Source organism: Pleurodeles waltl, chromosome 9 (genome assembly GCF_031143425.1).
Source record: "Pleurodeles waltl isolate 20211129_DDA chromosome 9, aPleWal1.hap1.20221129, whole genome shotgun sequence".
Lineage (NCBI taxonomy): Eukaryota > Metazoa > Chordata > Amphibia > Caudata > Salamandridae > Pleurodeles > Pleurodeles waltl.
In genome coordinates, this window is record NC_090448.1 from 1,056,443,094 (window position 1) to 1,056,463,026 (window position 19,933).

A 19,933-nucleotide genomic window follows, 5' to 3' on the forward strand; every position below is an offset into this window, starting at 1 on the left:
CAGAGTATTCCGGGAATTAAAGTCACTTATTAATTATACGTTTTAGAAAAATAAAAGACGGAAAGATGAAATTTTTCAAAGCATTTAAGAGTGCCATGAGGGGAGATGTTTATATTAAAGCAAATGTAGGAGAAGAAACACCGCCTGAGGGTACACCAGCTTACATTGTCATTGAAGAAAAGGGCGTAGCACCATGTCTTTGGTTAAAACAATGGTGCAAATTAACAGAGAAGCATGGAAGTGTAGCTTTCCCTATCCACGGGTCGTTTAATCTAAGGGTTTTAGAAAATCTGAGATTTGCGCTATACAACATGAAAGTACCTTCAAGACCAGCACAGTTTGAGGCACTAGCAATTTGGGAGCTAATACCTAGAAATCAACAACAAAAGAAGTTCGAGACCAGAATAAGAAAAGTAGAAAAGACACTAGCGGATGCTAGATGGGACAGCACACAAAAGGTTTGGAGATCAGACGTATTGCAGGGGATTAAATTGTTTCCAGCAATTACCGATGAAGCGGAGACGGAAGGAAGGAAAGCTACCTATAAGACAAACAGGAGTCAGTCCAGAGATAGAGAGAACAATAGAAACTCGAAAAGGGGAGACGAGTCAGACGATGAGGAGTTCATTATACAATTGCTGAATGATCGCCCGCCACCATATGTAGAAAGCGAAAAATGCTCAAGCATTTGTACTGCCCCTCCAGAACCAATACAGGGTAATGTAACACCAAATTTGAGAATATCTCAGAGGCCGAGCAGTTCCGATATGCCTTTCTCACCACAAATACCACAGGTTCGGAGATATACCCAGACGTGCCTACGTTGAAACCTGCTGATAATTATCAGCCACAGGTTCAAAGGCACTGCTGTGATGAGCATAACATGGGAACGACTTCTGATTCAACGGCGCAGGGAGGACAGAGTTATCAAAGACCAACATTGATTCAAGCTGAATCAACACAGTTCTCGATGCCTCAAAAGCAGACACAAGAAGTGCGAGTAATAGAAAGCCAGTTAGGTATGCCAGCAATGATGAACCAGAATGTGGGGAGTAACATGCCACAGAATTCGGGGAACAGACAGAATCCAGACGCGATATCTCTGCCTATCACTGTAGGTCCACCAGTACCACTGTACATACAGGCAAATTCAAGCACAAGCGTCCAAGGGTTAATGGTACAGAATGGGACAGGGAGAAGATGCATAGAAACCACTCCAGAAACAACTCCGATAGCGGCACTGCCAAATGGATCTGGGTCCTTGTCGGAATTTAGTCCAATCCCAATTTGTGCTCCGTCAATCGTGGTAAGGTCACATCCACCACTATTAGTACCGTTAACCTCAGAGACTGAAACATTACAGAAACCATCAGTAGCAGTTGATGTAACTACTACACTGATGAGACTGAACGCGCAACAGTTAACACAATGGTTCAACAGCCTGAACTCCCCACAGAGTACATCCAGCGGGAAGGGAGAAGAATACCTGAATAAAATAAGGTTGGGTATGGAGGCAGATGAACTGGTAGAGGGAACAATGGGTTTGAACAGATTAGAATCATACACAGAGGAAGAACTAAGATACATGTGCCCTAGGATTACAAGAGAAGTAAGCAGCATACATAAGAAGTTACAAGAAATTGCAGACAGAAACAAGATTGAAATAAGTAAGACTAAACACCTGAGCAGAAGCTACAGGTTAGACTTTGAGACAAAAGATTTTGAACACATGAGATCCGCAGGGATGAAAACACACCTTAAAGAGATACTGCAGAGTGCACAGGTCTGGAGATGTTTAGACAAGTGGGAAAGTAGGTGGGTTAAGAAAAAGGACAAAAAGAAAGAAAATACTCCAGAGCGGAATGAGAAAAAACAACAGAATGACGATCTGATAACTATGTTACCAATGAGAGAGACAGCAGGGGGAAAACTTGTACATGTACCATGGCACAGGTGCGATATTCAATCCTTTACGGATGACTTTCCCAAATTGAGAGAGAAGCTGATTGAGTGGTATCAACAAACGGACAGATTTGTGAAACTCGTGAAATGTCTCTGGGAAGACCTGAATACTTTATTTGAAATTGTGGTTCCAGCAGATTTGTGGGAAGATTGTAAAAGGGCTGTAGGTTGGCTGATGAGTGAACCAGAGAGAGATAGGGACACAGGTGCGCCATCACCTACAGTAATGAGTTTGTACCACAAGGTGATCGAGCACTTGAAAACCAAGGTTGCGTCGAAAAATGTGGATTGGCAGAGGATTGACAGGACCGCCCAAGAGGTTAAAGAGTCTATACATGCGTATTATGAGAGGTTGTTAAAAGCGTTTAAAAATTACAGTGGCACGGAAACGATTGAGACAAAGGACATGCTCCATTTTGTGTTCAGATTTGTGGAAGGGTTGAGACCAGAAATCAGCCAGATGATCAAAACGCATTTGATTTGTTGGCAGTCAAAGTCGATCGATGAAGTGTTGAACTATGCAAAATACTGCAGTGATGAGATTGAGACAAAACAGAAAAGGTTGAAAGAAAAGGTGATGGTGATGCAGCTTAGAGCAGCTCAGACAGGTTTGCAAGGTTTAAAAGGTTTCCAACAACAGATGCCGCAGCAACAGCAACAGGGAAACGCTATGTTTCAGCCGCAGATGAGAGGCAGAGGCCGAGGAGGTTTTGTGAATAATGCTCCTGATTTGAAAACCGTTATGATTCCAAATGGTATACAGGCAATGAAGAAGGTGATGCCGTGTCACACGGGCGGAATCGTCGGGCATTGGAAACGGGAGTGCCCAATGATGCTGCAGGAAGGTGTAGGTCAGCAAAACAATGATGTCAATGCATTCCAGACTATGAGAGGACCGAAACTGAGAGGTCCAAATCCAAATTTTCAAAACAATATAAACCAGCTGCAGGGTTTACAACCCATGCAACCGCAACAGGTGCAAATGCCCCGTGTGCAAATGGCACAATTGCAGCCAATGCAACAGCAGTTTCCTATGGTACCTAATCAGCAAATGCAAATACCCTTAGCACCAATGAATCAGCAGCAAGCAATGCTTCCTCAACAGGTCACGGGTCAAGGAATGAATCAAAATTACACAGTACACCAGTTGCAATTACACAGTGAGAATGGAATAAACAATGTATGGGAGAGTGAAAGTTCAGATGAGGAGGGAAATTGTATGCTTACAGCATCTTTGGAAGTTGATCAAAAGGGTCCGTATGTGGAGGGAAGAGTTATGGGTCATCGCGTTTCCTTCTTGGTTGACACAGGAGCTACACGTTCCACTGTTAGGAGCATTGAAGTACCAAATTTGCCACTTTCAGGGAGAACAGTTCAAGTAGTGGGAGTAGCAAATAGGTACCTGACGAACCCAATCACAGACCCCGTGCAAGTCAGAATTGGCAACTACCAAGAGTCACATAAATTTGTGTTGTGTGACTCAAGCCCGATATCACTATTAGGGAGAGACCTATTGTGCAAATTGGGATGTTCAATTATGTGTTCAAACGATGGAATTAAAATTCAGACGAGCAGAGATGGGGAGGAAGAGGACAGTGTAGGAGGGGATGAGGTGGAAACTGTCGATGAAGAGTATCCCCTGATTGCCCTTTATCCAATGCTCACTGAAGCAGATATTCCTGCTGAGTTACAGGAAACAGTCGGAAAGGAAGTGTGGGATATGACAGGGAAAGAAGTAGGATTGGTCAAAGGAGTGGAACCAGTGAAAGTGACGGTAAAACCCAATGTAACCTTTCCCCAGACCCCACAGTACCATATGGCACAAGACACCCTCATGAAAGTCGCCCAACTCATTGATGAGTTTGTAAAGCAGGGAGTACTGAAAGAAGTGTTAAGCAGTCCATGTAATTCACCAATCATGGGACTAATAAAACCGAGTGGAAAGGTCCGAATTGTTCAGGATTTGAGGAAAATAAATGACATAATAATCAAATGTTGTCCCGTAGTACCGAATCCAGCTGTGATAATGTTTCAAGTTCCCTGTGATGCTGAGTGGTTCTCAGTCATCGACTTGTCGCAAGCATTCTTTTCTGTGCCCCTTCACGAGGACAGACAATTTCTCTTTTGTTTCAAATTCTTAGACAGAGTCTACAGTTGGTGTCGAATTCCTCAAGGGTTTTCGGAGTCACCATCAATTTTCAATCAGATTCTAAAGAAAGATTTGGAATCATTAGAGTTACCATTCGAGTCAACCTTAGTACAGTACATTGACGATTTGCTGATCGCATCTAAGACAGAAAGTGACTGTACAGCTGACACCATTGCCCTATTGAACCATTTGGGAAGGAATGGACACAAGGTGTCCCCTTCAAAATTACAGTTCTGACAGAAGAAAGTGAAATATTTGGGTCACCAAATAGAGAAAGGGTCATGGAGAATAATGAAGGAAAGAATAACAAGTGTACTTCAAATGAGTCCCCCAAAGACGAGGAGGGAGGTGAGGAAGTTTTTGGGAATGGTGAGCTACTGTCGCCAATGGATTCCCAATTTCTCAACCCTAGCAAAACCTTTATTGAAACTGACCCAGAAGGATGCGTTGGATGAAATAGAGCTGAAAGGAGTTGAGATGGATGCTTTTATTGAATTGAAAGAATGCATGTGCAGGGCTCCAGCTTTAGGTATGCCTGACTACACAAAGCCGTTCACATTGTTTTGTCATGACCGTGATGCATGTTCCTTGTCTGTCTTGACCCAAGCCCATGGTGGCGTAAACAGACCAGTAGCATATTTTTCAGCTACTTTAGATCCGGTCGCAGCAGCACTACCAGGGTGCCTGCGTGCCGTAGCCGCAGTTGGTATCAGCCTCACTCAGAGTGAAGGAATAGTGATGGGTCACCCTTTAACAGTCATGGTCCCTCACTCAGTCGAGATACTTTTGACACGTTCCCGAACACAGCACATGACTGGTGCTAGGCTCACAAGGTATGAGACGATAATTCTGGGATCACCTAACGTGCAGCTGAAACGGTGCACTACGTTGAATCCAGCAACCTTGTTTCCCAGTGAAAATGCCGAAATTTAGAACGCTGAAGACATCGAGCACGACTGTCTTCAGGTGACTGAATTTTGCACCAAACCAAGACCTGATATCAAAGATACCCGATTGGAAGAAAATGATCAAGTTATTTTTGTTGATGGTTCATGTTTAAGAGATGCACTGGGAATATTGAAGGCAGGATACGCTGTATGTACGGTAACAGGTGTTCTGGAAGCATCTTGGCTTCAAGGAGTTTACTCTGCACAAGTAGCAGAACTGGTAGCCCTTACTAGAGCTTGCCAACTCTCTGCATTAATGAAGGTTACCATTTACACTGACAGTCAGTATGGATTTGGAATAGTGCATGACTTTGGACAGCTGTGGTCACAGAGAGGCTTCATGACCTCTTCAGGATCACCCGTGAAAAATGGTGAAAGAATAAGAGAATTGTTACATGCCATTCAATTGCCAGGGGAAGTAGCAGTGGTAAAATGCAGCGCACACTCGAAGGGACAAGACTATGTTTCTGTGGGAAATGGATATGCAGATCAAGTCGCAAGGTTTTGCGCATTGAACTGTATATTGCTCAGGGATTAATGGAATTTGATAAATGAGCCAGAACTTGAACCAAGTGAAGGTTTTGCTCTAAAGGTTGTGGATACAATGGATGAATTGAAATCCTTACAGAATGATGTCAGTGAGGATGAGAAACTCTCATGACCAAATCACAATGTGTAAAGAGACTAGACGAATTATGGGTTTCAAGTGAAGGGAAATTTGTTCTTCCAAACAGCCTTCTGACACAGTTAGCCAGATTCTATCATGGAGAAGCTCATCTTGGGAGGGATGCCATGATTAGACTATTTAAAACTGATTGGTTTAACCCCAAATTCCATCAAGTTGCTGAAGCAGTTTGCTATCGTTGCGTCATTTGCCAACAGATGAACGCAGGGAAGGGAACCGTAGTAAATTTGAGCCACATTGGAAGAGCAGGGGGTCTCTTCAGCAGGATGCAAATGGACTTTATTGAGATGCCTGTGCATGGAGGCTTGAAGTATGTGTTGGTGGTTGTGTGCATTTTTAGTCACTGGATTGAAGCATACCCTACACGCAGAAATGACAGTCTCACAGTTGCAAAACTACTCTTGAGAGAACTAATACCACGTTTCGGATTTCCGATCTCCTTAGAATCAGATAGGGGAAGTCACTTCAATAACGAAGTAATAAAATTACTTTGTGCTGCGCTGAACATTGAGCAAAAGTTGCATTGTAGCTACCGACCTGAAGCATCAGGTCTAGTGGAGCAAATAAATGGCACATTGAAATCAAGGATGGCGAAAATATGTGCATCAACAAACTTGAAATGGCCTGACGCATTGCCCTTGGTGCTAATGTCAATGAGTAACACCCCTGACAGAAAGACTGGACTGTCCCCGCACGATATTCTCATGGGCCGAGCCATGAGACTTCCCGCAATTCCTGCAAATGCTCTTTTGAATATTACAGATGATATGGTGTTAGACTAATGCAAAGGTCTAGCTGATGTGGTCCGCTCTTTTTCTCACCAGGTGGAGGCAACCACCTTGCCACCGATCCAAGGTCCGGGACACGCCCTGAAAGCAGGTGACTGGGTCGTGATAAAGAAGCACGTGAGGAAGTCGTGTTTGGAACCACGTTGGAAAGGACCTTTTCAAGTGATTCTGACGACTACCACCGCTGTGAAGTGTGCGGAAGTTCCCAACTGGATTCACGCCAGTCACACAAAGAGGGTATTGTGTCCCACAGACGAGGAAGTTAAAGCGCTGAAATCACCAGTACCTGATAACAAAGTGCCAAGCGCCGAGGCAGAGCGAAAAGGAACTAGAAGCGAACAGGTAGAAATAGAGGAGGGAGAAATATTCTCTGAGGACGAAGCAACTGATTCATTTGGGGAAGACCAAGGAGGAGCCTCAGAGAGTGACGAGGATCCGGAAGGTGACAAAGAGCCTGAAACAGCTGAAAGTGACAAAGAGCCTGAAGAAAGTAACGGTGACAAAGAGCTCGAAACAGGTGAAGAAGCAGGAGAGCCTGATCAGAGGAGGGCTTTCCCAGAAGCAGACGATACAGGAAAAGAAAAGGAAAACCTGATTGACTCCCCAGAAGGAGGGGACAAGACAGAACAGAACGAAACTGCTCAAACTCCTTCAAAAGAGATTGCAGGTCCCTCAAGTGGACACAGTGCAAAAAGGAGACAAAGCATATCGCCAGTAAAATTAAGAATTAGAGAAACGACAGTGAAGGGCCAAAAGTGAAAGAGAAAAGAAAGGATGTGTCTGTCGTAATACCGGCACCAAGTGAAGAAAAGGACTTGGCCAAGGAAGAAAGTACCAGCGAGAAAGAATCAAAGAGAGATGCAAAATTGAAAAGAAAAAGGATACCGAGCAGAAGGTATTCTGGTCCGGAGGGGGCATACTTAGCCAATAACGATTGGTCAGACGAATTCGTATCCCTCAGTCTCGAGAACGAAGAGGCAGAACTTCATTTTGGCACATGAGAAATAAAACTTCATGAACTCTACCGATTAAAGACATTGATCACCTGATTGACTTTTCAACCGGCTAAGGCATTGCTAACTTGATTGACTTTTAAATCGATCTTGAGACAACGCTGCTAACCGATAAAAGACTAAGCTGCTAAAGAAAACTGTGTGAACATTGAACTCGTTCAGCTTTGTAAATATCTGCAAATCCGCTTTGATAAAGTGTCTTCAACTTTTTGATTCTATACAGATCATGACTAGCTTCACTACACAGGGGCGCAAAATGAAGTGTTGTAAATACATGTGTATAGGTTTAATAACCGCATGCGTACTAATCATTGTAGCGATAGTTCTTGGAATGCATGGTAAGAATGAGAGTGAGACGAATGATGCTTCTACTTCTAAACCTACTATTGTTACTGAACTAACAGCTCTGAAGAGACTCGAACAAGACGAGAGACATTTGCATGATAAGAAGGAACTTTCATCTAACGTTTTCTATCGCTTGCTGAGTGAGTATGTTGAGACAATGGATGCGAAAGATTGTTATGTGTGTACACAAATGCCTACCTCAGTAGTGGAAGGGGTGACGTATCACAGCATGCCTCTTACTTACGGAATTACATGTAGTATAATAACGTCCAGATTTTATGGTCAACAGTATATTCATTATTTTTACTCTAACTATGATGTTACATTTGCATATAACCCCATAATCGAGTATCTGAGTAAAATAGCTAGAAATTATTATTTCAAATTAATGAGAGAATTCTTTGAGCCGTTGTCACCTTTTCACACAGCACACGCACATAGAGAGAACCTTACATGCTTGCTTTCACAGGTAGAGATAAACTTCTTAGACCGCACTGATGATAGGAGGAAAGAAACGAAGGAGGAATTAGAAAAGGGAATTACACAAAAAGACATCCGTAGACAATTATGCTTTTGCCACAATAAAGACACAAGGGAAAATAGCTTTAGATACATTGCACGTAGGGAGATTTTGTATACATAGACATAAATCATATTATGACACAGTTTTTGTGGGATCGAGAGAATGCAAACATACGTTTTTGTTTCAACCTAAGTGGGCGTTCATGCTGAATGGACAAGACCCAGTTATTAGTGGAATATATTATATTTGTGGACTTAACGCCTATTATCGTCTTCCTAAAGGATGGTATGGGAGATGTTATTTGGGAATAGTGTTCCCAAAGATTTACCAACTGGATGATTTAACGAAATTTCCAAAGCTGTCTGAATCACATCATGTTCAGAAGAGAGAGACAGCTTCTGGTGTGGTAGGAGATATATTTGGAGCATTGATTCCTTCAGTGGGAGTCATATTGAATTAAATTAAAATACGAAAGTTGTCTACTATTGTGGATAACATGCTGACAAACTTTTCAGGAGCTATAATCCTGATGGATGCTGAAGTCGCTGCAGAAAGAGCTATGACTCTTCAAAATCGGCTTGCCTTATACATTCTTTTAGCAAAGGATGGCGGCGTTTGCAAAATGCTTGGTACACGTCACTGTTGTACATATATACCAGACAGCAGTGGAAAAATTAGAACGATGCTTACAAATTTAACTAAAGAAAGTATAGATTTAAAGGAATTGAAAGAACCAGGAGTTTGGGAGAAAGTTGGAAAAGGATTTGCTCCAGCACATACTTACCCCAGAGCAGGTTGCAGACAGTCGCTCAAGAGCAACATTACTTCTCTCACTCCACCAGGTACATTCCTCAGGGCAGGTGCTGGACAGTGACTCTGCCAGGAACGTTCCTCAGGGCAGCTTGTGGACAGTGATTGGGGGCAAAATAACTATTCCTAGTCTGCCAGGTACTTACCTCACAGAAGGTGCTCTACAGTGACTGATGATTCAAGCTACTAAGAATGTACTGAAACAGTACTAATTCTTATTATTTTGAATTGACCCATACAGATCTTTCTATGCAAAAAAACGATTGAATCCACAGATCCAATCAAATCTCACAACAAAGCTTCTATTCTGTAGAGAAAGTGCATAGAAAAAAAGAATGATTTTGGAAACAAAATGACCAACCAACAATTCCGAATCTTGTGCATTGACATTGCATTTCTCCCTTGTAATGTAGAAATGTAACGTATCCAGCAATGTGGATTCTTTGATCTTGCAGTTTCCAAAAAGAAACAAATGCCCCATACATCAGAGAAACCACATAGCACATCAATCTCAGGTAACTGAAACAAAAATAAAAATTTGAGTCCTCAAACTACAGAGTGAAAACACAACCAAATAAAATAACACAACTTCAAATGTATTTTTGCAACAGGTTTTTTCAACTGTTCCCTTTCTCCACAGGCTAGACAAATGTAATATGTAAATCTATTTTTCTCCACAGGCAACAAGATGCAAATGATCACTTCAAAAAACGTAATACAACGAATAAGTAAAAAAATATATATCTTTTCTTTAACAGAATTACTAACAATAGCGTCACAATGTTAGATCTCGAACAGGAAATAAGCTTATTAAATATGGTGGCTATCTCTATTGTAAAGAGAGATTGAGTACACCCCGGAGTCATTGGAGGTGTGTGCAATTATTCTGCACAGGCAGAGCGGTTACTCTGGAAGATACCGTTGTTAGGACAACAGAGCATAACCACTCTGCCTCTGCAATGGAAAAAGAAGTACGTGCAAATGTAAAACAAATTAAAATTCTTGCATCCACCTTCAATGAACCCTGTGGATCACTGTTAAGAGAGGTAGCACAAAACATTCCTGCACATGTTGCTAGTAGCATGCCCTCCATACCCAACCTTCAAAGAACGATCCAGAGAAAAAAACTGGCAAGTAATCTCCACCGAGTAACACCCCAAACCTTGCCTCATGTATGATAATGAAACCCCTCAAAAAAGAATACATTTTTTTACTACAAACCATAACCTAGTTATCCTAGAGTATAGTCCAGTTTGGATGATGGATGGCACTTTTAAATCAACCCTCCACCCATTCACCCAAATTTATACTATTCATGCCAACCAAAGGAATACAACTATCCAACTAGTGTACGCCTTACTCCCTGAAAAACATTCCTCAACTTACACAGAGTTTTTAACTGTAATCAAAGAAAAAAACATGAATAAATGTCCTAGAAAAGTAATACTTGATTTTGAATTGACAATGATTAACACAATAACCAAATTATACCCAGATACCCACATTTGAGGATGCTTCTTTCACTTTTCTCAGGCATATTGGTATAAAATTCAGAAGTCAGCCTTGGTTGAGGAATATTTGTCAAGCAGGAAACTTCAATTGGAATTAAGAAAATTAACTATCTTATATGTTGTACCACCTGACAGAGTAGATGAATTCTACACTGCAGCTACAGAATCTGAATTTGTTATACAAAACGAAGATAAATTGGCACAACTACTAAATTACCTTGAAGAAACATGGATCGGGCACCTAAGCAGGCCGAGACACAGGAGGAAGCCAAGATTTCACATTGAATAGTGGAACTGCTACACAATATGTTAAGAAGGTAGTGCAAAAACTACAATGCCATTGAGGGATGGCACAATTCCTTTAACAAATCTATTAGCAAACATCATCCTAACCTGTCCCATTTCATGGAAATTTTGAAAAAGGAACAAAGTTTCCAGGAAATGAGGCTTGGCAATCACTGTCAGGTAGCCTAAAACCAAAAGTATATAAAAAAGCAAAGATATGACAGAAAGGCTATTAGAAAAAATCAACAATTTGCATTGATGGTACCTTTAGACTTCCTTGACAGACTTGTTTACATACTAAGGGGCAGATTTATGAAAAGTGGTGCTGCATCAAGTGCAGCGCCACTTTCCCTGCGCCCCTTAGCACCCCCCTACCACCACCATGTGTGCGCTGTATTTAAAATACGGCGCACCATGGCGCAGGGTAGGGGGCAATAGTGCCATCGTTCATGACGCTGTTGATGTACTCTGCAGGAGTAGCGCCAATATATTGGCTCTACTCCTGCAGAGTACATAGGGCCCCATTCTAAAGAATGAAAGGCCCCTTTTAACGCTTGCTCTTGAGCAGGCATTAAAAGGGCAGTAAAAATGGTGCAAGGAAATCTCATAGATTTCCTTGCACCATTTTTCCGGCTCCCCAAACGGAGGAATGCCCCCTTTGCATACTTTATGTCTGGTGCAGGCATAATGTAGCGCAAAGGGTTATATGGTGGTGCAATGCATGCATTGCGCCACCCTGTTATTAGGACATGGGGATTTTGGCCTTGTTGGGCCACATTAACATCAGAATAAATGTCGTTAATGTGGCGCAAGGTGGGGCTAGGGTCCTATAAATATGCCCCTAACTTTCTAACCCTTACTAAACACTACCTGTATTACTTGCCAGTTTCGAAATCTTATATCAATTCAATTGATATTTTTGCAATTTTTTATTACTAAAAAAGAAATGTAAGAATCCTACCTGGAGCTGTCTTATTTTTTTTCAATCCGTGGTGACATTTTAAGTCCACATGTCACTATGAGTTTCATCAGTCTAAAGTATCCAGCCCTAAAATGGAAATTGAAAAATGTAAGAATGCTATCAGGCAAAAAACCCACAAATCTTCTGAAAGCATTTTTTTCATCAAGCCCATTAACAGATTTAGAGATAAAAAAATAAAAATGCAAGTATATTATAAATATTATTTTCAAGAAAAGTACTTAACTTCTAAATTCCACTATTCCCTCATTGCAGGAGAAAATGTGTGTTTCACACAATTTAGAAAAGTATCCTATCTGTGTGAAAAATGGTGATTACATTTAATTTGAGTATAACCCACCCAAAAAAAACCATGATTGGCAACCACTTACAGCATATTTGTAGAAAACTTACTCCTCCAAAAAAGAAAATATCAAAATAAATAACTGACATACGCTTCCTCCTTAATATCGATGTACCCATTTTAATTTATTAAATATTTGCAACGTAATCAAAACAACAGAAAGAAATGGTTTTATAGGAAAAACGAACTTCATAGCCATGAAAGGTCGATGAGGTATTTTTCTAGCTTCTTAAAATAAAACGCCATCCTCATACTAACTCGACTGAAAACTTTTTCAAAATTCACTTTTTTTTACCGAAAATTGTTTTAAATGGTGATATTTTATGTTTAAAAGCAACATTTTAAACTCATCCAAAACACAACTTACCTGACGCAGGCATGTGAAAACAATATGTTAAGGAATGAAAACATGCTTAAAATGAAACAAAACAGTAATATTAACATTACTTACTGTTAGAAATGGGGTCATTGGTTGGCAGTCAGTCTACCCCCTGTCCAAGCAAGGACCCTCACTCTAGTCAGGGTAAGTCACACACAATCCAAATTATCCTGTGCCCACCCTCTGGTAGCTTGGCACTGAGCAGTCAGGCTTAAAGTAGAAGGCAATGTGTAAAGTAGTTGTGCAATAAATCATACAATAACACAATATAGCACCACCAAAAATACACCACACAGTTTTTAGAAAAATCTCTAATATTTATTTGATAAGATGCAGGTCAAAACGATTAAAATGCAATAAGCATGTGTTGAGACATCCCTGTAAAAGTGATATCAAGTGTCTTGTATTCTTTTAAAAGCAATCAAAGTCTCTTTCAATCACAAAGTACCTGGTTCACATGCAAAATCTCTGCAAAGAACCGCAGAGGAAGAGATGCGTGGAAACAAAGGTGTGTGCGTCGATTTCTCAGGCCACACACAGCGATGCGTTGTTTAGTTTTCAAGCATGGACGGCTGTGCGTCGATTTCTTGTGCTTGGTCATGGATACTCTTCGGGTTGCGGGATTTTCAGACACCCCTGGAATGATGCGTGGATTTCCTGCGCAGGATGAAGTTACAGGAGCTGTGTCGATTCGGTGGGCATTGCGTCTAATTTTCTACAGCACGGCAGTCGCTGCGTTGATTCCTCCCTGGAAGTCGGGCTCTGTCGTTCCGGCTCGGCTGTGCGTTGATCCAGTGGGCCATCTGTCGAATTTCTGGTCACTACGCTTTGCTGCGTCGATCATCTACATGCGAAGTCGGGCTTCGACGTGCTGTGAATTTTTCACTGCGGTGCACTGTGCATCGTTTCTGGCAGGCTGAGCATCAAATTCCGCCGCACAAGGAGTCCTTCTTGCAGAGATGAAGTCTTTTTGGTCCTGAGACTTCAAGGAACAGGAGGCAAGCTCTATCCAAGCCCTCGGAGAGCACTTCTTCACCACAGCCAGAGAGCAGCAAGGCAGCAGGGCAACAGCAAGGCAGCAATCCTTCACAGAAAGCATACAGGTGAGCCTTTGAGCAGCCAGACAGGTCTTCTTGGCAGGATGCAGGTTCTGGCTCTGGTTCTGGTTATCTTCTCCAGGAAGAGTCTGAGTTGGTAGGGGCAGAGGCCCTGTTTAAATACCCAAATGTGCCTTTGAAGTGGTGGAGAATTCAAAGAGTTGCTTAGACATGCACAATGTCCACTTTCAGTTCAATCCTGTCTGCCAGGGTCCCAGTAGGGGGTGTGGCAGACCTTTGTGGGAGGGTAGGCTATTGTCCTTTGATATGCAAGTGTCAGGCCCTCCACCCTCCCGGCCCAGGAAGACCCATTTAAAATGCAGATGTATGCAAGTGAGGCTGAGTTTCCTGTGTTTGGGGTGTGTCTGAATGAATGTACAAGGGAGCTGTCAACTAAACCCAGCCAGACGTGGATTGTAAGGCACAGAACGATTTAAGTGCAGAGAAATGCTCACTTTCTAAAAGTGGCATTTCTAAAATAGTAATATTAAATCCAACTTCACTAGTCAGCAGGATTTTGTATCACCATTCTGGCAATACTAAATATGGCATTCCTACTCCTTCCAGATCAGCAGCTACCACTCAAACTATATATGCGGGCAGCACCAATGTTAGCCTCTGAAGGGAGCAGGCCTCACAGCAGTGTAAAAACATATTTAGGAGTTTTACACTACCAGGACATGTAAACTACACAGGTACATGTCCTGCCTGTTGCCTACACAGCACCCTGTCCTTGGGATACCTAGGACAAACCTTAGGGCTGACTTATATGTAGAAAAAATAGAGTTGTAGGCTTGGCAAGTACTTTTAAATGCCAGTGGCAGTGAAACTGCACACACAGTGCTTGTAATGGCAGGCCTGAGACAAGGTTAAGGGGCTACTTATGTGGGTGGCACAATCCCTGCTGCAGGCCCACTAGTAGCATTTAATCTACAGGCCCTGGGCACATATAGTGTACTTTACTAGGGACTTATAAGTAAATTAAATACTCCAATTGGGTATGATCCAATGCTACAATGTTTAAAGGGAGAGAGCATATATGTACTTTAACACTGGTTAGCAGTGGTAATGTGTGCAGAGTCTTAAATCCTAAGGCTGACCGATCTAACACTTACCATATTACTACGTCCCACATTTTCCATTAAAATAGAGATAGCCAACTATTTACTTTAAATTATCTAGCCATTGCATCCCGTTCGTAAAGGTGGGCATTACAGGATTTAAAAAATAAATAAATTAGTAAACTGTAATAATAAATTGTAAATACTTCCATGGTATTTAAACATTACTTCTAAAGTATTTACATTGTTACCTGAGTATTAAAAAACTCCCTCACTCACAATCCATGAATCCTTTGCATCCCATCCTTAAAGGAGGGTGTCACATGATTTTCTTTAAAAAGCAAATCAGCAAAATCTTAAAAATACATTTAAAATACTTTTCTGCCACTTAAAAATTAATAATCAAGAACTAACATTAGCAGTTGAGTTTTGAAACATTTTTCCACCCATAAGCCCTGTAACCCTATCATCCTGCCCCTAAATGAGGATGTTACAGTTGTTTTGTTTACATTAATTCCTAAAAAAATGTAAATTGATTCAAAATACTTATTTACCTTTTAAAAATTCCTACTCAAGTAGTAAAATCAATACCTGAGTATTAATACACTTCCTCTCCCATAACCCCTGTATAACTTGCATCCCACCCCTAAAAGAAAGCATACCATATATTTTACAAAAAAATAATTTATTACAATTCTAAATTTAAAATGAAATACATTTGTGAATTTAATAAATTAATACTTAGGTATTAAAAAAATACCTTTACATTAATAAAATTCCCCTCCCATTACCCTTCCATACTATTAAAAAAAAGTATATATATATATATATATATATATATAGATAGATAGATATATAGATAAATAGATATACAGATAGATATAGAAGCACTTACAGTTTTTTTTAAATAAGGCACACACACACATATATATATATATATATATATATATATATATATATATATATATATATATATATATATATATAAATATATATATATATATGTAACACAATACCTTGAAAATCATTGAGGTAACCAGCACTCCGCGATTGGCAAACCAAAGGTTTTATTTACACAAAACAGGAACGTGTTTCGGCGTGACCGCCTTTATCAACCTGCAGGCCACCATTTTGGCACCTTTTATATACTCTATGTGTTTGGCTGAACTTAGTTCACTTAAAGCGACATCATGCATTGAAATCTAATATGTGACTCTAATGTCGAATACATCATAAATGAATAGATACATGATTCCATAAATCTCGGAAACACATTATATGAATGCCAAAAATGAACAGTATCTAAATGAAATATTAATCATCAATTAAAACTGGGTGAGAAAAATCCTACGGAAATCCACAAAATTTCAAATCGTGACTCTTAAGCTCTGAATAATTTTGAAAGAAAAAAAAAAATATATATATATATATATATATATATATATATATATATATATATGTGTGACCATGTGAAATATATGGTTCATACTGAGACATCTAATGGATCTATCTCAACATCCTCAACGTATGGCAACCCGAACAGTACTACCATAGTCAAGTATCCGTAAACCAGGAAACATAATGTTATAGAGTGTTTACTATTACAAAAATAATTCCGGGCTTTTCCCATCACTGTTGAATAATGAAAATAAATAAACATCTTAGCTCAAATGAATATATAACTCTTCACTTGAATTTAACCCCATTGGTTCTCTTCAATCTAATGCCAATATGTATCTGGATTCTAACTTTCTCAAATGTTTCTCCCTATCACCTCCAAGTATGTCCTTTCTTATCCCATAAATTACACTGTATTTAACCTCTTCTACACGTCCACCATGGAACTCATGCATATGACAGGCAACCGGGTAAGTCTCATCTTTGTTGACTATTGCCCTAAGATGTTGTAAAATCCTTTTATGTACTTGAAGTTTGGTACTACCTATGTATAACTTAGGACAACTGCATTTCAAAATGTAAATTACATATTCACTCTTGCAGTCATATCTGCCTTTGATGGTATGTATTGTTCTATGTGCTTGCCTAATGGTTGTGATATTTTCCCCATTTTTGCACGCCTTACATTTAGTACATTTATAGAATCCATCTTGTAACTTTAACCAGCCGGTTTTAGAAATGTTGCCGTGTCTCACATCACTTTTGACCAAAATATCTCTCATCGATGTCCCCTTCCTGTATGTTATAACTGGCCTGTTTTTTTAATCCTATGTTGTTTACCATAGACAGGAAAGGTAATTCTTTGGGTACAAAGAAAAATGCCAAACATAATGACACGGGAAATGTAAGGTTTATAACCACCTTTAACACTGCTCATGAATCCGTAAGAAAGCTATTACAGAAACATTGGCATATGCTTAAAAGTGATCCCGTTATAGGTATATATATATATATATATATATATATATATATATATATATATATATATATATATATATATATGTATATAAATAAACCGTACAACATTTAACATCAATATATCCATATAAAAACCATATATATGTATATATATATATATATATATATATATATATATATATATATATATATATGTATATATATATATATATATATATATATATATATCTCAATTAAAGCAATTTCCTCAATCCAGGAAAAGGAATCCGGACACCATGGCAATGCAATCTTATTTTTTATTAATCAAATAAGATTGCATTGCCATGGTGTACGGATTCCTTTTCCTGGATTGAGGAAATCGCTTTAATTGAGATTATTTGGGTTCCTGGGACCCGCACCGGACCGCTCAAGAATCCGCCTTGGCGTTTCACCAGGACAGTGTTTGTTTGTTCGGATATATATATATATATATATATATATATATATATATATATATATATGCACACATATATATTAATATATATATATATATATATATAAACACACATATATATTAATCTATATCTATATATAAATACATATACACATTTTTGTGTGGCATTAAAGACTCACGTTAGCATGCCATGGTGTAGGAGGCTGGCCTGGCTTATAGTGGGCACCTTTTGGTACTTACACCTTGTGCCAGGTCCAGTAATTCCTTATTAGTAGATTAGAGGTGTTCTAGCAGTTTAGGCTGATAGAGGTAGCTATAGCAGAGCAGCTTAGGCTGAATTAGGAGACATGCAAAGCTCCTACTATACCACTTATATCACTTAGCACTATATCACAAGAACACACAATATTCAGAGTTACTAAAAATAAAGGTCCTTTATTTTAGTGACAATATGCGAAAAGTATCTCAGAGGATATACTCCCTTAGGTGGTAAGTAATATATGCAAAATATACACACACAAACCAAAATCAGGTAAGTAACAGTTAGAAAAGTGGTGCAAACAATGTAGAACACAATAGAATGCAATAGGGAGAAATAGGCCTAAGGGCAACACAAACCATATACCCCAAAAGTGGAATGCGAACCACGAATTAACCCCAGGCCTAGTGTAGTGTGTAGAGGGTCACTGGGAGTGTAGGAAAACACTAAGGGTGTCCAAGATACCCCACCCCAAGACCCTGAAAAGTAGGAGTAAAGTTACCCTACCCAGAAAGACAGTAAAGTTAAGATAGGGGATTCTGCAAGGACAACTGACTGCAAAGCACTGAAGATGGATTCCCGGACCAGAGGACCTGTAAAGGAAGGGGACCAAGTCCAAGAGTCATGCAAGTGTCCGGGGGGGCAGGAGCCCACTAAAGACCGGATGAAGGTGCAAAAGGGCTGCCTCCGGGTGGAAGAAGCTGAAGATTCTGCAACAACGGAAGGTGCCAGGAACTTCTCCTTTGGTCAGAAGATGTCCCACGGCGTGCTGGAGGAAGCAGAGTTGTTCCACGCAGAAGGACTGCAAACAAGCCTTGCTAGCTGCAAGAGTCGCAGCTGAGGATTTTGGTGCTGCCAGGGCCCAGGAAGGACCAGCAGGTCGCCCCTTGGAGGAGGAGACAGACAGGGTACTCAGCAACACGGAGAGCCCACGCAGAAGCAGGCAGCACCCGCAGAAGTACCTGAACAGGCAATTAGAAGATCTGAGGATGACGGTCAACTCAGAACAACAAAAGAGGGTACCACGACGTCGGAGTCCAACTCAGAGAGTTGAGCAATGCAGGACGGAGTGCTGAGGACCTGGGCTAGGCTGTGCACAAAGGAAGTCTTGCAAAAGTGCACAGAAGCCTGAGCAGCTGCAGTTCACGCAGCACACAGGATTACTGTCTGGCGTGGGGAGGCAAGGACTTACCTCCACCAAATGCAGAAAGAAGGGCCACTGAACTGTCGGGGACACTTGGACCCAGCTCCTGTGTTCCAGGGACCACGCTCGTCAGGATGAGAGGGGACCCAGAGGACCGGTGATGCCGAAGTCTGGTGCCTGCGTTAGCAGGGGGAAGATTCTGTCGACCCACAGGAGATTTCTTCTTGGCAGGGTGAAGGCAGACAGCCCTCAGAGCATGCACCATCAGAAAACAGTCGAGAGAGCCGGCAGGATGAGGTGCTGCAATGTTGCTGGTAGTCTTCTTGCTACTTTGTTGCCGTTTTGCAGGCGTCCTGGAGCAGTCAGCGGTCGATCCTTGGCAGAAGTCGAAGAGGGAAGTGCAGAGGAACTCTGATGAGCTCTTGCATTTGTTATCTGGTGAGATACCCACAGGAGAGACCCTAAATAGCCCACAGAGGAGGATTGGTTACAGAGAAAGGTAGGCACCTATCAGGAGGGGTCTCTGACGTCAGCTGCTGGCACTGGCCACTCAGAGCTGTCCATTGTGCCCTAACACCTCTGCATACAAGATGGCAGAGGTCTGGGACACACTGGAGGAGCTCTAGGCACCTCCCCTATGAGGTGCTGGTCAGGGGAGTGGTCACTCCACTTTCCTTTGTCCAGTTTCACGCCAGGGCAGGGCTGGGGGGATCCCTGAACCGGTGTAGACTGGCTAATGCAAGGAGGGCACCATATGTGCCCTTCAAAACATTTCCAGAGGCCAGGAGAGGCTACTCCTCTCAGGCCCTTAACACCTATTTCCAAAGGGAGAGGGTGTAACACC